This window comes from Salvelinus alpinus, chromosome 1, assembly GCF_045679555.1.
Source record: "Salvelinus alpinus chromosome 1, SLU_Salpinus.1, whole genome shotgun sequence".
In the NCBI taxonomy this organism is placed as follows: Eukaryota; Metazoa; Chordata; class Actinopteri; order Salmoniformes; family Salmonidae; genus Salvelinus; species Salvelinus alpinus.
This window is the reverse complement of record NC_092086.1, coordinates 56776387-56800900: the sequence shown is the minus strand read 5'-3', so window position 1 is coordinate 56800900 and position 24514 is coordinate 56776387. Positions and strand designations below refer to the sequence as shown.

Here is a 24514-nt window from a genome sequence, read left to right as displayed (position 1 = left end):
AAGGCACTTACATTTTGCCTTTCCCATTTACCCTCTGAATGGTACACATACACAATCCATGTCTCAAGGTTTAAAAATCCTTGTTTAACCTGTCTCCTCCCATTCATCTACTCTGATTGAAGTGGATTTAACAAGTGACATCAATAAGGGATCACTGATTCCCCTGGTCAGTCTATGTCATGGAAAGAGCAGGTGATCTTAATGTTAGTACACTCAGTGTATTTATATAACTTTATTTTTTAACTAGACAAGTCAGTTAAGAACAAATTCTTATTTTACAATGACAGCCTACCCCGGCCAAACCCTCCCCTAACCCGGACGACGTTGGGCTAATCGTGCGCCGCCCTATGGACACCCGATCATTGCCGGTTGTGATAAAGCCCGGGATCTAACCAGGGTCTGTAGTGATGCCTCCAGCACTGAGATGCGATGCATTAGACGGGGAGCCACTCGCCACCCGCTGCGCCACACTTATATTACATTGTCTTACGTCAGACAGTGAAACGATTCTGCCTGCACTGATCGGTCTCGTATCTTGCAAAGAGTAATGGGCTAGAGCAAAAGAAGAAGTCCGGCCACAGATTCCTTAAAGTATCCCTGGTTCAGCTACAAATGCGCAGTCTAACATTTGAAATGTTTACCTAGGTGACTTCGTATGCTCCCTTAAAACAGTCAAAATGTATCTAAGCTAAAACAATACACAGGCTGTGTCACTCATGTTTTGTTGGTGAGGAAGTCTTATTTTCCCCATTTTAAACCTAGCTAAGGATTACTGTGCTTCAATAAACAGTATTTCTGAAGTTTGACTATAGGCATGAAAGCTAGCATAAACTTGTCCATTACCTTGCCAGCTGAGCCAGTCACTGAAATGATGTTGCTAACAAACAGCTCCCTACACACACACACACACATGCACATTGACTCTTTCAACAAAATCTAGATAGTAAGCTACTGCTACCAGCTAATGCTTACATTATGAGTTTTCATGAAGCAGCTGTTGTGCCACGAGTCATTGCAGTAGCCTTTCGAGGTGCGTCAACAAAGTACTGAGTAAAGGGTCTGAATACTTATGCAAAATTTCATATATATTTTTATTTAAAAATGTGCACAAATTTCTAAAAACCCGTATTCACTTTGCCATTATGGGGTATTGTGTATAGATTGATGAGGAAAAACATGTATTTAAATCCATTTTAGAATAAAGCAGAAACGTAACATAATGTGGACAAAGGGAAAGGGAATGAATACTTTCCGAATTCAGTATATACACTAAACAAAAAGCGACATGTGTTGTTTACATGTTGCATGAGCTGAAATAAAGAGCCCAGACATTTTCCATCACAAAAGCATATTTCTCTCAAATTTTGGGCACAAATTTGTTTACATCCCTGTTAGTGAGCATTTCTCCTTTGCCAAGCTAATCCACCCCCTGACAGATTAAACAACATTAAACAGGTGCACCTTGTGCTGGGTACAATAAAAGCACTCTAAAATGTGCAGTCTAAATGCCACAAATGTCTCAAGTAAACATGTTGACTGCAGGAATGTCCACCAGAGCTGTTGCCAGATAATTTAATGTTAATATCTCTACCATAAGCCGCCTCCATTGTCATTTTAGAGAATTTGACAGTACGTCCAACCGGTCTCACAACCACACCAGCCCAGGACCTCCACATCTGGATTCTTCACCTGAGCAATCATCTGAGACCAGCCACCCAGACAGCTGATGAAACAGAGGTGTATTTCTGTATGTAATACAATCCCTTTGTGGGGAAAAACTAATTTTGATTGGCTGGGCCTGGCTACCCAGTGGGTGGGCCATAGATTAAGGCCATTTTATTTTAAATGACTGATTTCCTTATATGAACTAACAGTAAAATCATTGAAATTGTGCATGTTGCGTTTATTATGTTTGCTCAGTATTGTGGGCGTTCTAGAGCAAAACAGCCGACATGTACACCACCGTTCAAAAGTTTGGGGTCACTTAGAAATGTCATTGTTTTTGAAAGAAAAGCACATTTTTTGTCCATTAAAATAACATCAAATTGATCAGAAATACACTGTAGACATTGTTAATGTTGTAAATGACTATTGTAGCTGGAAACGGCAGATTTTTTATGGAATATCTACATAGGCATACAGAGGCCCATTATCATCAACCATCACTCCTGTGTTCCAATAGCACGTTGTGTTAGCTAAACCAAGTTTATCATTTTAAAAGGCTAATTCATCATTAGAAAACCCTTTTGCGATGATGTTAGCACAGCTGAAAACTGTTGCCCTGATTAAAGAAGCAATAAAACTGTCCTTCTATAGACTAGTTGAGTATCTGGAGCATCAGCATTTGTGGGTTCGATTACAGGTTCAAAATGTCCAGAAACAAAGAACTTTCTTCTGAAACTCAGTCTATTCTTGTTCTGAGAAATTAAGGCTATTCCATGCCAGAAATTGCCAAGAAACTGAAGATTTTCTACAACGCTGTGTACTACTCCCTTCACAGAACAGCACAAACTGGCTCGAACCAGAATAGAAAGAGGAGTGGGAGGACCCAGTGCACAACTGAGCAAGAGGACAAGTACATTAGTGTGTCTAGTTTGAGAAACAGACGCCTCAAGTCCTCAACTGGTAGCTTCATTAAATAGTACCCATAAAACACCAGTCTCAACGTCAACAGTGAAGAGGCGAACTGTCCGGTGTCTGTTCTTTTGCCCGTCTTAATCTTTTCTTTTTATTTGCCAGTCTGAGATTTGGCTTTTTCTTTGCAACTCTGCCTGTGTCGTTTTATTTAGTCTCATTATGATGTGGAATATTCTGGCTATTTCAAAAGAACAGAATAACATTTGTTTCTATCCGAGGAGCAACTTTAAGGCAAGGGCATCTTTTAAAACTATTATATACTTACCTCGTGTAAGTATACTTACCTCGTGTCTTTATAAAATGAATGAGAATATATATTTTTTTTTAAATTATCAGTATCACTCCATCTCTCCCATTTGTCCCCACTTTCAATAAGAAATGTGCATAAGAGATTCACAAGACTATAACATTGGAATGTTTCAAAGTGATGCCCAACCCTGGCTGGAAAGGACACTCAGTTGAAGCCATTGAGGATTGTTGAAACGGTTCAAGTTCAATGTCTAATTTCACAGATAAATGCTTATTATATTGATAGGCAAACACTGCCATTAATACAAGGATCGAACAGTGTTTGATTTCATATGATAAGTCAAATGTTATTCAAAAGTATTAACATTTTACTTTCCCATGATGACCGGGAGACTGTTCTAGTTCTGTCATACTTGAAAGGTAAAATAATAAGCACACAAACAAACAAAAAATACTATTTTAGTATTTGATTAACTTAAGATTCTCACCAAGACAGGCAGACAAACAGTACAGTATGCTATACATTGCACAAGAAGGAGTATACTGTAAGCTATTTTAAGAAATTTAACAGAATGAATGCAAATGTACGCTGCTCTCTGCGCATGGAAAAAATATTCTGGCGCATGAAGGCTACACCGACAGTTCACAAATAAATCCTTCTGGAAGCGCACCAGATATGCTTTCGAATGATGAGGTCGCAGAACCCTCACTGGAGAACACAACCACACCCCGGACAACGCTCTGATTCTGATCTGAAAGGTGATGAATGACCTGAAAGAGAGAAGCCTGGAGACCCAGGAAGAAACCAACCAAGTTGTGGACTGTGGTACACATGGCTTCCTGCGTCTATTTGGGGAGAAAGGCCCTCTCTGAAGAACAGGAAGATGTTGCAGAAGCATCGACAAAAGAACACGGCACCCCCTGTACCTACATCCCTCTCTGAACTCGGGCGAGACATAATTCTGATCTTCACAACTACACGCAACGTGGAGTACCTGTGCGACTCAAAAGGACCGGTTTGTAGATGAACATTCAAGACAACCCCTCCTTTGTTCAGCCAGGTGTACACCATTCACAGGTTGCAGGAGGGGGACATGGTTCCAACAGTTTTCATGTTGCTGCCCAATAAGACTAAGGTATGTATCAACAATTACTATTGACGTCGTTTTATTGAAGTGTTCGTTTTCAACAAGCCAGTGTTACGCACGCCTCTGAGAAGAGGGAACGCAACACCCTGCTGCAACTCAACTCCCCGTGAAGCAAAAGAGGTATGAACTGTAGGTGGGAGAAAGGACGACAAAGGCAGAATTTACCGTTTACTAGGATTTATTTCCTACACGGTAATATGGGGAAAAGGGGATGGACGGAACCAAAGCAAAGAAAGTAAATATCAAAGCTTCCCCTCTCCTATCTAACCTGCCTATCCACTTAACTTACCTAACTTAGCACCACCGGGTGCCCTAACCAAAATACAGGGGGTGGTCCGCCCAGGTCTTACCTAGTGTGCCTAGACAGTAAATATACTACGGGTATATGTATGCCCGCGGGCTTCTTGCCTAAGCACTCCCAAAGTGCCTTCTCCTTCCCCCCTGGGAACAAATAAAACAGAACAATCAATTTCAATAATCAAAACAGTGCGTCCTATAACACATAACAGACATAACCAATCAGCTCCCTCAGCAACAACTTACATAGTACATACCAAATCTCTTTGAGAAACAACCAACACTTTATCACAATCAAATTCTCCAGCAAAAATCTCTCTCTCTCTAATCTCTCCAAAATATTCAATCTCCTCTTCCTCCTGAACAGAACACTGGCTTTTATATAGCTTCAGGAGTCTAATTGGATACAGCTGCATCTTGACGAGGGGGCGGGGTCAGCTCTCTAATCATCCATTAGCCATTGAGTCGACCAATCAGCTGGTTGGGGAGGCTTCCAGGAAGCCATCTCCTGAAACACACACACTCAAATACAACACAGAAACTGGGGAACGTAACAGCCAGGAATGTGCAATATCTAACAAGGAGAGCGAAGGTAGGGAAAAATATATTTAAATGATGCACGTTCTGTTAGATGTTATGCACATTTATGGCTTGATAGCAAATATCATCACCATTGAGCTAATCTTGACGAGGGGGCGGGGTCAGGGGTCAACTTCTCTTAGTAGCAGTAAACAGCAACAAGCGATATGCGCAATGGAGAGAGATATGAAAGGAAGTTGAGTTACAGCCTCACTCTACCAATTGTAGCAGTAGGATCAAGTAACAACCTGCCCATTTCTTGACAGATAGCTGAACTAGCCAACTGAGTTGTTTTGAATTTCGTCTTGGCAGCTGAGTTCTGGCGCAGGTGTTCCGCTAGCGACCCAACTCGACAACATCCGGTGAAAATGCAGAGCGCGAAATACAAATTACAGAAAGTCATATTTAACTTTCATGAAAATACAAGTGTCATACATCAAAATAAAGCTTAACTTCTTGTTAATCCAGCCGCTGTGTTGGAATTCAAAAAGGCTTTATGTCGAAAGCCCACCATACGATTATCTGAGGACAGCGCCCCGCACACAAAAGCATTAAAAACATTTTTCAACCAGGCAGGTGCGCCACGAAAGTCAGAAATGGCGATAATATAAATGCCTTACCTTTGAAGATCTTCTGTTGGTACGCCAAAAGGTCCCAGCTACATCCCAAATGGTCCTTTTGTTTAAAAAAGTCCTTTATATCCCCAAAAACTCGGTTTAGCTGGCGCGCTTCATTCAATAATCCACCGGTTTCCCTCCTTCAAAATGCATACAAAATTAATCCCAAACGTTACCAATAAACTTCTCCAAACAAGTCAAACAACATTTATAAATCAAACCTCAGGTACCCTAATACGTAAATAACCGATCAAATGTAAGAAGGAGAATCGTTATTGTCTTTACCGGAGATAAACAACAAAGAACGCGCTCTCATCCACGCGCATGAAAACACTACAGCCAAAATGGGAGCCACTTAGAAAAACTACAAATTCTAGCTCATTTTTCCAAAAACAAGCCTGAAACTCTTTCTAAAGACTGTTGACATCTAGTGGAAGCCCTAGGAACTGCAATCTGTGAGGTTTCACCTCATATTAAAAATGACAACCATTGGAAACAGTGGTAGGCTGAATTTCTTTTGGGGGGGGATGGTTTGTCCTCAGATTTTCACCTGCCATATCAGTTCTGTTATACTCACAGACATTATTTTAACAGTTTAAGAAACTTTAGAGTGTTTTCTATACAAATCTACAAATCTAATTATATGCATATCCTAGATTCTGGGCCTGAGTAACAGGCTGTTTACTTTGGGCATGCTTTTCATCCAGACGTCAAAATACTGCCTCCTAGCCCAAAGAGGTTAAGAGATGCGTCCTGACAGCAAAAAAAATATATAATCCTGATCACAGAAGGTGACTAAAAATACTACTTTTAAAAACATCCGTGATCACAAATTAGACCCATTCGCATTGATGTTATTTATATTCTCAAACTAAGAGCAGTGCCTATAATGATGTCCTTCCATACAGGCGTGACATGCTGGAGTGATGCTCCTATGAAATTGTTGATGATCAGTAGGCTATTACAGAGGACCTTCAGAAAGTATTCAAACCCCTTGACTTGTTCCACATTTTGTTGTGTTAGAGCCTGGATTCAAAATGGATTAAATAGATTTATTAAATAGATCTACACACAAGATCACATAATGACAAAGTGAAAATATATGACCAAGTTCATATTATGGCAAGAACAGCTCAAATAAGCAAAGAGAAACAACAGTCCATCATTACTGACTGAATTCACTGAACTTCATGTCTTAAAGTAGATGGACTGTCATTTCTCTTCGCTTATTTGAGCCTTCTTGCCATAATATGGACTTTGTATTTTACAAAATAGGGCTATCTTCTGTATACCTTGTCACAACACTTGGCTCAAACCCATTAAGGAAAGAAATTCCACAAATTAACTTTTAACAAGGCACACCTGTTAACTTCTCTAGGGTAGGGGGCAGCATTCGGAATTTTGGATGAAAAGCATGCCCAAATTCAACTGCCAGCTACTCATCCCCAGAAGATAAGATATGCATATTATTAGTAGATTTGGATAGAAAACCCTCTGATGTAAATTGACATTTTGGATATATATCGACGGAAATAATCGAACAAAAAGATCATTTGTGATGTTTATGGGACATATTGGAGTGCCAACAACAGAAGCTCGTCAAAGGTAAGGCATGAATTATATTTTTATTTCTGCGTTTTGTGTCGCGCCTGCAGGGTTGAAATATGCTTCTCTGCCTTTGTTTACTATTGTGCTATCCTCAGATAATATCATCGTTTGCTTTCGCCGAAAAGCCTATTTGAATTCTGACATGTTGGCTGGATTCACAACCAGTGTAGCTTTAATTTGTTATCTTTCATGTGTGATTTAATGAAAGTTAGATTTTTATAGTCATTCATTTGAATTTGGCGCTCTGCATTTTCTCTGGCTTTTTGCCAAGTGAGACAGTAGCGTCCCGCCTAAACTCAGATTTTTGGATATAAATATGAACTTTACCGAACAAAACATACATGTATTGTGTAACATGAAGTCCTATGAGTGTCATCTGATGAAGATCATCAAAGGTTAGTGATTAATTTTCTCTATTTCTGCTTTTTGTTACTCCTCTCTTTGGCTGGAAAAATGGCTGTCTTTTTGTGACTTGGCTCATACCTAACATAGTGTGCTTTCGTCGTAAAACCTTTTTGAAATCGGACACTTTGGCTGGATTTACAACAAGTGTATCTTTAAAATGGTGTAAAATACTTGTATGTTTGAGGAATTTCAATTATGGGATTTCTGTTTTGAATTTGGCGCCCTGCAGTTTCACTGGCTGTTGACGAGGTGGGACGCTACCGTCCCACATACCCTAGAGAAGTTAATTGAAATGCATTCCAGCTGACTACCTCTTGAGGCTGTTTGACAGAATGCCAAGAGTGTGCAAAGCTGTCAAGGCAAAGGGTGGCTACTTTGAAGAATCTCAAACATATTTTGATTTGTTTAATAGTTTTTTGGTTACTACATGATTCCATGTGTTATTCCATAGTTTTGATGTCATCACTATTATTCTACAATGTAGAAAAAAGTAAAATAACGAAACCATTGAATAACTTGGTGTGTCCAGACTTTTGACTGGTACGGTATGTATGTATGTATGTATGAAGTCAAACGTTTACATACACTTATGTTGGAGTCATTAAAACTCATTTTTCAACCACTCCACAAATGTCTTGTTAATTAACAAACTATAGTTTTGGCAAGTCGGTTAGGACATCTACTTTGTGCATGACAAGTAATTTTTCCAACAATTGTTTACAGACATTATTTCACTGTATCACAATTCCAGTGGGTCAGAAGTTTACATACACTAAGTTGACTGTGCCTTTAAACAGCTTGGAAAATTCCCGAAAATGATGTCATGGCTTTAGAAGCTTCTGATAAGCTAATTTACATAATTTGAGTCAATTGGAGGTGTACCTGTGGATGTATTTCAAGGCCTACCTTCAAACTCAGTGCCTCTTTGCTTGACATCATGGGAAAATCTAAAGAAATCAGCCAAGACCTCAGAAAAAAAATTGTAGACCTCCACATGTCTGGTTCATCCTTGGGAGAAATTTCCAAACGCCTGAAGGTACCACGTTCATCTGTACAAACAATAGTACGCAAGTATAAACTCCATGGGACCACGCAGCCATCATACCGCTCAGGAAGATGACCCAACACACCTCCAGGCTGTGCAAGGGCTATTTGAGAAAGAAGGACAGTGATGGAGTGCTGCATCAGATGACCTGCCCTCCACAATCACCCGACCTCAACCCAATTGAGATGGTTTGGGATGAGTTGGAACGCAGATTGAAGGAAAAGCAGCCAACAAGTGCTCAGCATACGTGGGAACTCCTTCATGACTGTTGTAAAACCTTTTCAAGTTAAGCTGGTGGAGAGAATGCCACAAGTGTGCAAAGCTGTCATCAAGACAAAGGGTGGCTACTTTGAATTATCTCATATAAAATTGATTTTCCTTTGGTTTAACACTTTTTTGGTTACTTCAAAACTATGAAATAACACATGGAATCATGATGTTTTCACTATTATTCTACAACGTAGAAAAAATTTAAATAAAGAAAACACATTGAATGAGTAGGTGTGTCCAACCTTTTGACTGGTACTGTACATGTCGTGTGAGGGAGCATGCTGTCGTTTCCCAGGGTCCAACATCTTGTACATTGCCAGAACAGGCTCTTAAACAAAACATAATTCAGGATGGAATGTTGCTTACTGCTGTCATTCTGTGGTAAACATATTTCCACACACAAATGAGCTTGAACACACACACACACATCAAAACAGTTAACCCTCCTCGTCTTTGGGTAGTAAATATGAGGTAAACGATTTTAAAACACCCACAATTTTGGCCAAACTCAATGCATAGCCAACGCCCTTGTGTGCAGAAACTTCAAAAAATCCATACACATTTAAACAAAACAATAGGCTACAGCTTCAGAATAACAATTTTTCATCTGCGCCATGAAAAAAAAAAAAAAAGACTCACCTTATTCCTTGGAATGGAGTCAAGAGTGGCTGCTTGGCTCTTGTGCACATTTTACTGCTATGCATCAATTTAAAGCTTTGAGAAATGTACAGCCCTGCCGCTGACCAATCAGGTGTTCACCCCACCCTAAACAGGAAGTGAAGCCATTACACGGCGACATTAGTGGAGGTTTGCCCCTTCATTATCGGTGTCCAGGGACACAGTACTGTTGGTCCTGCATCTGCTGATTGGGAATATCCTTTTACCATTAATCACATCAACCAAATCATCCATCTACTAGGCTACACGCTGCAGAGAGCTCATTTGAATGATTATGTCTTGTTTGTTCAGCTCGGCTTCAGAAAACATAACCAGAAAATAGAAATCAACAATCAAAAAGACCCAAACATGATAAAGATCATTTGTGTGTGAGTGCTGCCTGATGCATACGTGCATCTTGGAGTTACATCACAGTGACTGCAGCAAGGCAGAGAGAGCCAAGGGCCTGTTTGTGGGAACAGCTCCAGGAGGAGGCCTATACTAATCAGCCATCTGCGACAGACAGGCCCCACTAATCCTCCACAAGAGAGGAGAGGAGAAGAGCCATGCATTTACACCACTGAGCACTCTGGGACAGTGACAGCCAGGCTCAGCTATACCAAGCCCTGTGGAGAACAGAGGCACAGCTACCGCATCTTAAAATGTGATCATCCTGTAGTTTTAGGATGTTTCCTGCACAACAGAAAATGCAAACTTGTATCTTGTTGAAGGTTATAAAAGGTTTCTAAAAGTTTGTCATTTCCACTTTAACGCGTACGAACACACAAGTGTGATCATTCTACTGTGGTGCCTGCAGTGATTAGAACGTCTAGTTACAATCGACGCAACAGTCAGCGTTTGAGCTGGCCACTTTTTTCCCCCCTCACAAGCGTTGTGCAAAATGTACAAAGTGATGTCCTCAATGAGAGTCAGCTTACTTTTGGATGCAATGTTTAGACATTCACAGAAGTAGCAACAGCATAACACAATTCTCATCCAAATCGGGAAACGTAGGCTACATTAGTCCTAGCGCTAACGGAGTAGACGGAGCCAACACAAGCAGTCATATTAAGCCTCTCCTCTCCCTCATCCCTCTCCAAACAGTATGTTGCTAGCACGCAAAAGCAGTCATCAATTTCAGGGAAGAAATATGTCCAGTTCCAACTATGATGTTGGCAAGTTATATTCAATACTGTGTGTGTGTGTGGTTTCTGAAAGTACAGAATAAAGAGAATGTATTAGTCATTAGAATAAAAATCAGGATATAGCAATAATACACTGTTACAATGAAGTAACATGACTGAAGCGCTCCACAAGAGGGCCGGGCAGAGCTATGCTAAAGAAGCTAAGTTAATACACAGGCCAACGCAATGGTCATGATAGGGCCAGGGCAGCTTCAAAAGGATACGACACAAGCTAAATACTTATTTGACACCATTAGCAATGTTTTACAGAAGTAATAGAAAAATGTAACTAGATAAGCACAATTGAGCATAACACCATTATGAAAATCAGTACCTCGCGTGTCCACGGTTATAAAGGAATAGACGCAGAATACATTATGCTCCATACACAAATACAGGGGGGCTACAATAGAAAAAGACATAACACGATATACATAAACTGTATTACGATAAAGGTAATAAGGCACTTTAATAAGAACGCACACAGTAAATATTAGTAAGGAAAACAACAATGAAGACAACGCAGGCGCTAGCCGGAAAATGCGTCTGGGTGGAAAGTTCGGCCAGGTTGTCCTAACTGGAGATGTGCAAATGTCTGCAAACTTGGCCTGAGGTAACACTGGGGGAGTGCTTGAGCTCTCATCGAAGAGAGAAGTTTGTCCGGCTCATCTAGCTATTCCTTGCCTTACATTAGCATAACATGCCTCAAACGTAAAAATGTCCGCCACAGTGAAATAGGCTACTTCTATGTGAATTAGTGAGACGGAATGCACCTCATTTCAAACGGTTGTTCGAAAATCATATAAAATTGACAAGTTAATACATAATCTATAGATAATTAGCAGGCAGTGCCTTGATTTGAGGGCAGCCCAGGTTAACGAATCCACGAGCTGACAAGGTAAAAATCTGTCCTTCAGCCCCTGAACAAGGCAGTTAACCCACTGTACCCCAGTAGGCCGTCATTGTAAATAAGAATCTGTTCTTAACTGAATTGACGCGTTAAATAAAAATTTTATAAATACATACAACTGTCCTGTTGCATAACAATACATTTTGGGACAGTGAGCGAATTCTGACATCACTCAAATGGGAAATTTGGTCGAGATGCCCAAAAAGTTACATATTGCAGCTTTAAGTAACATCAAACATAGAGTTGATTTCAGGTGATTTGGACATTACATTTTATTTTATTTTTTTAAACATGCTTACCTCACTTCCATTGATTTTTAGCTAGAGGTGGCTAAAGTTAGCTGAAGTTTGTAATGACTGTTTAAAGAGAACCGAACTATGGATTTCAGTTTCCCCTGGCCCATAGACTACTTTCAGAGTGAGGAACCATCTAACATCAAGTTGTAAAATAGTGAACAACTCCTTTAACTCTGATGACCTGGCTTGAATCGATATAAGCTGGGCAAGCCGAGCGGGGAAAACAGGGTTTACCCAATCAAGAGATTTCCTCCACTCCAATTACTTTCCATGCAAAACAACAGATTTGGGATCAGTTGTCCCTGTGTTCACCCTGTACATGAGAAGCTGGACAGCATTGGATCTGTGTAAGCATGATGAGAATTTATTTTCACCATGCTTCTTTCGCCAGCCATTCAATTTTAAATCCATGAGGAGTGGAGCGATCAAGTGTATCCTTCAGAGGAGAAAGAGAGCTAGAGAATTGGCCCTCAGCTCCTATAGCACTGCTAGTGGTTGACAAGTTAATACATAATCTATAGATAATTAGCAGGCAGTGCCTTGATTTGAGGGCAGCCCAGGTTAACGAATCCACGAGCTGACAAGGTAAAAATCTGTCCTTCAGCCCCTGAACAAGGCAGTTAACCCACTGTACCCCAGTAGGCCGTCATTGTAAATAAGAATCTGTTCTTAACTGAATTGACGCGTTAAATAAAAATTTTATAAATACATACAACTGTCCTGTTGCATAACAATACATTTTGGGACAGTGAGCGAATTCTGACATCACTCAAATGGGAAATTTGGTCGAGATGCCCAAAAAGTTACATATTGCAGCTTTAAGTAACATCAAACATAGAGTTGATTTCAGGTGATTTGGACATTACATTTTATTTTATTTTTTTAAACATGCTTACCTCACTTCCATTGATTTTTAGCTAGAGGTGGCTAAAGTTAGCTGAAGTTTGTAATGACTGTTTAAAGAGAACCGAACTATGGATTTCAGTTTCCCCTGGCCCATAGACTACTTTCAGAGTGAGGAACCATCTAACATCAAGTTGTAAAATAGTGAACAACTCCTTTAACTCTGATGACCTGGCTTGAATCGATATAAGCTGGGCAAGCCGAGCGGGGAAAACAGGGTTTACCCAATCAAGAGATTTCCTCCACTCCAATTACTTTCCATGCAAAACAACAGATTTGGGATCAGTTGTCCCTGTGTTCACCCTGTACATGAGAAGCTGGACAGCATTGGATCTGTGTAAGCATGATGAGAATTTATTTTCACCATGCTTCTTTCGCCAGCCATTCAATTTTAAATCCATGAGGAGTGGAGCGATCAAGTGTATCCTTCAGAGGAGAAAGAGAGCTAGAGAATTGGCCCTCAGCTCCTATAGCACTGCTAGTGGTGGAGCGGCTGACTGCGTCTTTTAATGTCTTCCCCGGGCAGACAGGCCACTTTCTCACGTGGGCCACGCCTGACGGCCCTCCCAGCTTGTTAAGTCCTCCGTCCCATCACAACACTGATGTGGGGGTTTCCCCATTTGCCTGCCTTGGCTTTCCCTCAAAACAATGCCAGTCCTCAGAGTTATTACTGATCCAGCCTTAAAGGGATAGTTCTGGATTTTGGCAATGAAGCCCTGTATATAATTAACAAGAGTCAGATGAACGTATGGATACCATTTCTATGTATCCACGTCCAGTATGAAGTAAGTTATTAAGAGGTAGTTTCACAAGGAAATGCTAACTAGCGCTAACGCAATTACCAGAAGTCTACAGGAACCCCTAGCATACTAGAACTTTGTCAGAGGCTTGTGTTTGCAATCATGTCTGGAAGTCAAGGTCTAAAAATGGGGCATTGCCTTTAAAACAGCCAGAAAGGCTTATTTATAAGATCACCATGGTAACAAATTTGAAATAGGTCAATGTCCCTGTTTAGGGTCGGGTTAATATGATGATTTAACGGTCAATCGCTCCCAAATGGACGACTATGAGAAGAAAAAAAAGGTAATTTAAAAATAGATTTGAAACCAATACTATTTATAACATAGGCACTACACTCTATATGAAGTCATTACCGTTTATTACACCTTGTTCCCTGTCTATAGCGGCTATACCATGCATATAAACTGAGAAGGGTGTAATTATGGCCTACAATTTGGGGTACTCCTGCATGTGGGCAATTTATACTTCTATTGGTCCATTTTTAAGCAAGGGACTCCAGTACACAGGTGGGAGGCAGGGCACTCCAGTATAGTAGGTGGTGGTAATGCACTATAACGTTGCATGCCAACCGCCGATAAACCCCACAGAAGAAGATGAGGCGACAAAGGTAGCTAGCTGGCTAGGATACCGGTAGACAGTGTATTTTACCCCTGCCTGTTGGGCACTGCTTTCCCGCAATTCTGTTAACGACAGCGAGAGCAGGTGTCCGGCAGGCGGGAGCAAAGGATACTATGTTAGCTAGCTAGGACTCCGGTACACAGCAGGCGGGATAGGTAGCTAGCTAGGACAGTGTCCTCCTTCCCGAAAAACTCTGATAATACTATTATTTCCCTTTTGACACACATTTTAACCGCATAGACAATCAGGGGAAACCCGAAATATCAAAACTGTCACACAAGCATGAAGATGGCATGCTCGAGGGGTGGGGCATTCATGCAGGAACATATAGGATGTTTGAGGGGTAGGGGGGGGGGCATTCCGAATTGTGGGCCTCAATCTCACACTATTGTGTAAATATTTTTATATTTTTTCTCAGTTGATGAACTGCCATGCGCGACATATCGGGCTAAAGTTATGCATTGGTGGTGCAGTGTTGACCTGAGCAGACAGGGTTAACCTGCTGCCTTGTAGCTTCTGACATAACTGGTGCAATGAATGCAGACTATTGGGACAACAACTGAACTCTTTCATTTCCCACTGGTTAGTCCAATAAAAACAAAAACTCATTCATTTAAATAATAGGATACTCATTCAAAGTCATATTCTTTCAATTCAAAGAGAAAATCGTTGTTTTTTTTCTACTATAAAGAGTAGGATAACATTTGATCAGAAATGTATTTTTTGTGATAGTAGACCTATATAGGCTACTTGGAAAAGTTCCAATGGACAGTAATTTCTTAGATGTTTTATAAGCTGTACAAACTATAACCCTACAAGGTGAATTATAGCCTTACTTATTGGCAGTGTAATTTACCTTTGAACAGTGTTTTTGCAGAACAATAACTGTGGGCTGGCTATTCAGTGTTTGGGGAACTAGCAAATATTTAAAGAAACCAGTGGCGGTCGGTGCCATTTAAGATGTGGGAGGAGGATGTATTTTTCAAATGAGCATGGCCTTACTTCTATTACAGCAAATTGGATGACTGTCATTCCTTTTCCATTCACCCAGCTCATTGTAACATTGATAGGTTTAGGCTACTGCGTGATATTCGAATTTTCCCTGTACCCGTCATGGGGTTGCTACAACCTAGTCCATGAATTAAAGTTTACAACGTTAGTCAAACACAGTTCACTTTCATAGCAGCCATGTAAAAACAGCATGATCACTTTGCTCCTTGTATATACATATAATTCCTTCTGGCAACTATCTACATGCTCTCCTTCTCTCACCTTTTCCCTTCACTTGTGGACTTCAGTGCAAAACACATCAGCTCTCTGTGACCAGGCGAAAAAACCTTTCCAAGCCAAACTATCATGACTGCTAACCGCTAGGCACAGACTACATCATGGTCACCTCATAGTCAACATATCTACTGACACTAACGCTAGTAAACCCGTTACAATCATGCAGTATAGTGTACACTTAGGGCAGGCCTCCGGTGGCAAAAAAACATATAAAACCAAAAGCTTACCTTGACTTGGAAGAGTTCTAGTGTTGGATAGACATTGCCAGCAAGCTAACATAACATCCCTCTTTTTAAATGTTCCAATATTTATGAAATTCACTGAGGATAGTCCTCTCACTCCACTGAGGAGCCTTCACTGAAAGGAACCATATGACAATCAACGTGGCTAAATTAACTTAGAAATGTAGGCTAGAGAGATTTAGGCTATATGCCTATAATTCCACATAGGCCTTTTTGTAAGCTATTATAGGCCTCTAGTTACGCTAATAATAGACACGTGAATAATATAAATTTTATTTTGGGGGGGGGGGGGGCAGTTCGTGTAGGCTAACATTGTTCTTATATGAGTACCTGGGCTTTCCACGTTCATAACAACCCCAATGGCTGTTGTGAACGTGCAAAACTTTTTTTTAAATGTAGTTCTATCCTTGAGCTGTTCTTGTCTATTAATGTTCTGTAATATGTAATGTTTCATGTGGACCCCAGGAAGAGTAGCTGCTGCTTTTGCAACAACTAATGGGGATCCTAATAAAATACCAAAACTACGGATGTCATTCCAAAGGAATGTTTACTTTGACCGCGCAAACCAGAAACACATTTCACTGGGAAGACATTAATATGAAAAGTACTGCATCAAAAATAACTAGGCTTCTAAAACTCTCATTACGGCTATGGCAAGATCACACGCCCCCTGTAACAAAACAGTTTCACAATGTTACAGTGGCTACGCAAGTTGCATTGCTACCAAGTGATTAAGAGCTCAATTCACATGGCTACAAAACGAGGCCAAACTGTGTTAGCAAAGTGTTGCCTCGCATTCCAGATTATGTCTGACTGCACAGACCGACCTTGCTACTAAGAAATGGAGTAATAGTAATGAACGGACACCATTCGTATGGGCTTTACAGCTCGAGTTGACATGAGGACAGCAGCACTCACCTTGCCGCAGACGAATAGGTGCCTTCTCCGTGACAGTCGGACGGATACAAGTGTCAAATCCAACCAGAGTCCCTGGCTACCGGCGGTAGTCGTACGATAGCTCACCGTTAGGAATTTAACGCACAGCGCAGTTTAGAACTTATCAGACGTCAAATGTTAACCAGCCATCTGTAAACATGCTGCGTTGAGCAGACCATTTCAGAAACGGAGTAAATGAGCGCTTAATACTCGAGCTTTCCACTCTGGAAATATTAGCACGTTCCACTGCCACGACTGGGAAATGTAACAGACAGCAATACTACATAGGCCCCTCCCCTTTAAAGTATGGGTGCGTGCAGTGTGCAGCCAAGAGAGTTTTATCGAAATGTCTACCGCTCTCTATAGGGCAATGTTAAAGCTGCAGTTCAACCCTATAGCTATAGGTCAACCCTATAGAGCAGGGTTTCCCAAACTCGGTCCTGCCCCCCAGGTACACGTTTTGGTTTTTGCCCTCGCGCTACACAGCTAATTAAAATAATCAAGGTTTGGTGATGAGTTGGCTATTTGAAATATGTACCCAGGGGGCCCCCCTGGACAGAGTTCGGGAAACCCTGCAGCCGTTTTATCTCAAAATCAAATAATTTCTGAGTAACAATTATGTACATTACTGTAAAAAAAAATGTTTTATTAAACTAGTCAACAAGAAACAAAAATAGCTTCTTAGCAAAGAGCAAATTTTCAAGCAAGAATTTTGCTAGGACTGTCTTGGGAGTGGTCTGAGTGGGGAGGTGGGAATTGAAACTAATTAGCTGTTATTGGCTGAGAGATTTGGATCTCTCTTTCTTATTGGTGTATTAACTAATTCAATGCCTGGTGATGTCACCAGGGTGGGCCAAAACTCCATCCCACCAAAACAGGCTGCAATTTCAGGTGGTCTTTCCAAACAGCTCTTACACTAAAAGGGTATTATCATAATTTTCACAATTGTGGAAATATATATAAAACACAGAAATATCACGTTTTTGACTGCCTTTAAACAAAAGTGTGACAGGGTAGGAAAGAAAAAGTTGGTCAGTGTTTCTAAAAGGACCTTTATTAGTGGGGCACATTTAAAATGGCATAAAATCATGCCCTTGCAGTGTACACCTCTCCAGATGAGTGCTTTGTCCCTGAAGGTCATGTGTAGGCTAAACTGTGCTGTGAAAGTTTGGGGTGTTTATTTGTGTCAGTACTTTGTTTAAATTTGACAATATCCAAATGTTTGTTTAATCTCAGTTACGGTTATTGGGAAGAGATTACCTTCACACAAACATTTGGGACAATGTATATTGTACAGTACAACAATGTAAACATTGTAGCAACCGTCTGCAGGTTGTTGACAATGCGGTTTTAAAAGGCAATTTCCGATTGAGCCGACATATGCAGCGTGAATGAGACCTCCCTGCGAATGTGGGAACATTGCCTTTAAAAGTTGCATTGTCAACAACATGTTGTCGGATTGAATCCCGGCCTAGGTCTTGACTTCAACTGTATCCTCTCTTACAAGTTGTCAACGTTGCTGAATGTGGAACTCATTGGAATGTATGGGTCTTGTTGTGTAGTATGTAGTGAGAGAACTATGAAACATCGAAGAACCTATCACAAATACCCAGTTATTACACAAACAAATGCATATAGCAAGATTTAATTTACTTACTGCCCAGCTGGTAGGTATGTTCTGAGACCTGGTAGCTGGCAGCGATTACAGCTGAGAGTCTTTCTGGGTAAGTCTCTAAGAGCTTTCCACACCTGCATTGTACAAAATTTGCCCATTATTCTTCTCAAAATTCTTCAAGCTCGGTCAAATTGGTTGTTGATCATTGTTAGACAACCATTTTCAGGCCTTGCCTCAGATTTTCAAGCAGATTTAAGTCAAAACTGTAACTCGGTCACTCAGGAAAATTCACTGGTTTCTTTGTAAGCAACTCCAGCGTAGATTTGGCCTTGTGTTTAGGTTATGTCCTGCTGAAAGGTGAAATCCTCTCCCAGTGTCTGGTGGAAAGCAGACTGAACCAGGTTTTCCTCTAAGGTTTTACCTGTGCTTAGCTTTATTCAGTTAATTTTTTATCCTGAAAAACTCCCTAGTCCTTAATGTTAACAAGCATACCCATAACATTATGCAGCTTGAAAATAGGGAGAGTGGTACTCAGGGTTCTATTGGATTTTCCCTAAACATAACACTTTGTATTTAGGACATAAAGTTAATTTCATTGCCACATTTTTTACAGTATTACTTTAGTGCCTTGTTGCAAACAGGATGCATGTTTTGAAATATTTTTGTTCTGTACAGGCTTCCATCTTTTCACTCTGTCATTTAGGTTAGTATTGTGGAGTAACTACAATGTTGTTGAGCCATCAGTTTTCTCTTATCAATGCCATTAAACCATGTAACTGTTTTAAAGTCACCATTGGCCTCATGGTGAAATTCCTGAGTGGTTTCCATGCTCTCCGGCAACTGAGTAAGGAAGGACACCTGTATCTTTGTAGTGACTGGGTGTATTGTTACACCATCCAAAGTGTAATGTATAACTTCACCATGCGCAAAGGGATAATCAATGTCTGTTTTTTCTTACCCTTCTACCAGTAGATGACTTTTTAAACACTATTATTGTGCACAGTTTTATTCTATCCAATTTATTATGTGACTTGTTAATAAGAAACAAAATTACTCCTGAACTTATTTAGGTTTGCCGTAATAAAGGTATTGAATACTTATTGACTCAAGCTTTTCATTTTTTATTAATTTGTAAAAAAAAAAAAAAAAAAAAAAAAACATAATTCCCCTTTGACATTATGGGGTATTTGGTGTAGGCCAGTGACACAAAAACTCAATTTAATCCATTTTAAATTCAGGCTGTAACACAACAAAATGTGGAAAAAGTCAAGAGGTGTGAATACTTTCTGAAGGCACTGTAAGAATATTTTGAAGATAAATACACAACGCAGAGGACGAGGGGTCAATAGAGTACTAAGAATCAATGGAAATAGTGTTTTTTCTGTAATAATTATTGATCAATGGGTCAGAGACATGGGAGGAATTTCAGTCCAGGACTCATAGCTACATGGCAAGTTCTCATTGGTTCAAATTGTTTATACATTGAACCTAGAATAGGATACTTGTTATTTTGCCATTGGCCCAGTTTTATTGCAAGGAATTCTAATTGGTCAACCACAGGCTAGGGCAGGATATTAAACTACATTCTGTCCCTTTGTTCTGTGGAGAGAATCACTGGAGAGAATCACTGGAGAGAATCACTGGAGAGAATCACTGGAGAGAATCACAGGAGAGAATCACAGGAGAGAATCACTGAGGACAGGGAAGAAATGACCATCTACCATCTACTTCCAAGCATGATTTGTCCCCTTTGAATAAACCTATTTTCCTCCCCCTGATTTGCTTTGGGGTCTGTGTTATTGTAGAGTGACATCAACTGCTAACACTTGGTGCCGTGACCCGGATGAATTGGTCGTGAACAACAACAAGAAAACTCATCAACTGTGTGTTGATCCAGAAGAAAGAGAGAAGGCTGAGCGCAACCCACTTTGGGAGTCAACTCTTAATCTCCTGATTGATGGCATAAATGCTGAGTGAGTCTAGACCAATATCATTTTAAAAGAAGCAAATCAGGTTAAAATGAGTGTGTGCAATGAGTGATACATATCTGTGATGTATAAGGTTCAAGTCCTTTGTTCTGTTATAAGGTTCAAGTCCTTTGTTCTGTTTGTTAAATCTCTATTATAGGGGTTCAAGTCCTCAATTAAAAGGTTAGAGTCATTTTTGTGAAACCTTCTTGTTGCATAGAAGTGAGTTGCTAGATAAGTAGCAATTTTTACACGTGTGGGTAATGTAAGCTTTCAACAAGCTTTTGAAGTGAACACAAGTTTTATGGGTAACCAGGCCCTACAGAAACAATTTGTGATCTATAGATAGGAGGTTTGAGTCCTCAAGAGGTTGTCTTTTGGGGTTAAATAAATATATAAACATATAGATATATATTATACAACTTTTTAAGTTAATGTAATGCCATTGTTAAGTGAGAAAACCATTCTGGAGAAGGGCGTAACAGCTCCTCCGGATGGGAGCATGAAAGAGATTTTAAATTCCCTGTCTATTGATATAAAGAATCATTTCAAAGTAGAGAAGTGTAGGCAAGAGATAAATAAATATTCCATCATTGTTGACAAAGATGGAATATGAAATCTGTCTGATATACAAAAAGCTTGGGGGAAAATACAGAGAACGTCTAACTAGTTGACAAAAACAAGACGGTCTTTAACGATATTAGCTGAAGTAAGGAAGAGGGATGAGAAATTCTGTCTTGATAACCGTGATAGGACATTGCAGTGTCTGGCAGCGTAGCCTAGTGGTTAGAGCGTTGGATTAGTAACCGAAAGGTTGCAAGATCAAATCCCTGAGCTGACAAGGTACAAATATGTCGTTCTGCCCCTGAACAAGGCAGTTAACCCACTGTTCCTAGGCTGTCATTGAAAATGAGAATTTGTTCCTAACTGACTTTCCTAGTTAAATAAAGGTAAAAAAAGAAGATAAAGATAGTATGAAAGATCTTGGTGAACAGATAAAAACCTTGAAAGTGTCAGGACCCGGTGCGAGAAACAGTCACTAAATCGGCAGAACCCAGAAGATGAGGCAGACACAGCAGTACTAGAGATGGTGGTTTAATAAAAAATAGATATCTTCCAAAATACAAAGAAAATCCACAAAGTGGTAAAAACAGCAAGGGAAAAACAAACCTCAAAAGACTAATCCAAAATACAAAAGAACAAAACCAGAGAACCTCTGGAAAATCCAACAAGAGAAAAATATATGTTCACAACAAGGCTTGGGCTGGGGCTGGGTGCTAACATACAAACACTGAGCAAGGAACTGAGGAACACACAGGGATTAAATACTAACAAGGGAACGACATACAGGTGCAAACAATAATTAGAGCAAGGGAAAAACAAAAGGTACAAAAAAGGTGCAATGGGGACATCTAGTGACAAAAAAACAGAACAGTCCTGGCCAAAACCTGACAGAAAGGTGAAATTCAACAATTACAGGAGGCAAGGGTGGCAGACTTGACCCTCACCTGTGGACCCTTTGCTCCCCCAATCTACCTTCAGGCTGAGTTGCGCAAGATGATCAGGTTTCAAGCATCTGGTCAGCACTGCCTGGCTTTGAGTCAACAGATACTGATAGTGGTGATGAATGATGTCTTAGGCCAACCAGAACACAGGTTGTAAAAGGAAGTAAAGACAAACCTCCAGTGACAGTAATCACGCATAAATCAGCATCTCCAAAACAGTAGGATGAATGGTCAAAAATGTTGAAACGTCCACGAGACGTGGGCATGAAAACATGAGACCATTTGAAGTGTTATAAGAAACTCTACAAAACTCTACAATTATGATGGGTTCCAGTTATTAGCCTTTGTTTTGAACAACCGTGAACATGGTATACTTGAAGAAAAGGTTTATAGAGCTGTGGGTGGTGAAGAGCAAGATGTGGCCGATGGATGGAGAGCCATACATGTTTTCCTTAATTAGAGATAGGGTCTAGTTTCCTGAATTTCCGCCTGACTGATGTGCCCAAAGTAAACTGACTGTTACTCAGGCCCAGAAGGCAGGATATGCATGTACTTGGTAGCATTGGATAGAAAACACTTTGAAGTTTCTAAAACTGTTTCAATAATTTCTGAGACTATAACAGAATTGATATGGCAGGCGAAAATCCGAAGAACATCCAACCAGAATTTGTTGTTTGAGGTCCCAGGCTCTAATTATGGAAACCTATGTAAATCTGTCTCCCAGATTGCAATTCCTATGGCCTCAACTAGATGTCAACAGTCTTTATTCAAGGTTTCAGGCTTGTTGTTTGAAAAAATGAACAAGTATTTGGAGTTTTGGTGAGAAGAGCACCGGAACAATATCAGTCTTTTGGCGCGCGAGGGAGAGGGCGTGCCATACTAATTTTGCTTTCCTATTGAACATACTACTTCCCGTATGAAATATTATAGTTTATTTACATTTTAGAGTACCTGCGGATGAAATAGAAACGTTGTTTGAATTGTTTGGACGAAGTTTAGCTGTAGCTTTTTGGACTCCTTTGTCTGCATGTTGAATGAGTGGATTACTGAAATCGATGGCGTCAACTAAACAGACGTTTTGGGATATAAAGAACTATTTTATCTAACAAATCGACCATTCATGTTGTAGCTGTGACCCTTGGGATTGCAAACAGAGGAAGATCTTCAAAAGTAAGTGATTTATTTAATCGCTATTTGTGATTTTATGAAGCCTGTGCTGGTTGAAAAATATTTTGAAATCGGACAACGCAGTTAAATTAACAAGAATTTAAGCTTTTAAATTATATAAGATACCTGTATGTTCATGAATGTTTAATATTCATTTGAGTCGCGCTCCCTCCAATTTCCCCGGATGTTGTCGGCTGGTGTCCCGCTAACGGGATGCCTATCTCTAGGGTTTGATCAATGCAACCACCAATTGGGGAGAGATGAGAGCAACAGGAGTGGGGGGAGACAGAGACAGATATGAAACAGACCAAATCATTATCAATTTCTATTGGTCCAATGAAGATTGATGCAGGGATGTGGATAGGCTCATTTGAACAACCTATTTTAGGCCTTGATGTTATCACGCAACTTGACTCTACACTGAACATTTCTGAAGGGAAGGTGACGTGGCAAATTAGACAACTCCGGGGATCTACAGTTCAGAACCATGCTATTTGGACTACGAAGAAAGATGAGTGTGGAACTTTGGATATGGAACCAGCATGCTTGACAGGTGTTGCCCCACCTTGCACAAAACAACGTCCCATTAGCAAGGAAGCTATGGACGCTACTAACGTAGTGATTAAAGATTCTGCCGACATGTCGTTCATACTCTTTTGACAATGAATCGAGCTGCACAGGTCACAGCTGCTCGTTGGAACAAATGGTCAACTGTGTTGGAGGCTCCTAACATCATGCATCATGGCACGCCATGTAATCCAGCTAATCTGATGCTTCCTCCAGATACCACATTACTTGAACACGACTGTTGTGAGTTGGTTTTGGACCAGCTCTCTGATGGGTTTATTAAGAGTCATCCGTTGGAAAACCCTGAGTCTATCTCATACACAGACGGTTCAAGCATTGTAGAGGGGGGTGTGAGGAAGGCAATGTGATAGTGACAGGCACGTTAGATTTGAGAAAAGCAGACATTCACTTTATGAGTGACACAATGCTTACCTATTGCATACAACTCTCTAATGCAGTAGGGAAAGCAGAAAGGCAAGTAAAAGAGGCGTGGGGAATAACCCCCGAGGGTAGACGTGACGTAGTATCAGGACAGTGGGTGATGGTAAAAAAAAAATGTAACAGACACATTAGGGCCAAAACAGGAAGGTCCTTATCAAGTTTTGCTCATAACGATGTCAGCAGTAAAGGTCCAGGGAAAATCACGATGGATACATGTCACTCATTGCAAGGCTGTCCATTTTGATGACAAAGCAGAGCCTGGAGCACAAAGAACTGATTGATAAGCAATCGGGGGCCAGTCTCGGGTGAAGAGGCATAGTAAGATGATCGGAACCTGATAAGCTTCTATGTTGTACACTTCAGTCATCGTATTAGGGATATCTCGGTGAAATGTCCAACGTTTTCCTGAAAATTGGGACATGCTTACTTAGGGAAATCTATGTTAAATATACATTTCTCTTGAAACCTGGACATGTTACTTTCACTTTTTTGTTTCTTTAGTTACAGGTTGTGAGAATCTACTGTCTGAAGCTGAAGCAATATACCTTAATCTAAGGACTGTA

At 40.4% G+C, this 24514-nt stretch overlaps 1 protein-coding gene across 1 annotated transcript in view; it reads right to left on the bottom strand.

The window, feature by feature from the left end:
- Positions 1–16974, bottom strand: part of LOC139581451 (thyroid hormone receptor alpha) — a 134073-nt gene extending 117099 nt beyond the window's left edge. The window contains exon 1 of the mRNA XM_071411232.1: positions 16672–16974. The gene's annotated coding sequence lies outside the window, so the exon portion shown is untranslated. The remainder of the gene's footprint in view (positions 1–16671) is intronic.
- Positions 16975–24514: the final 7540 nt, after the last annotated feature.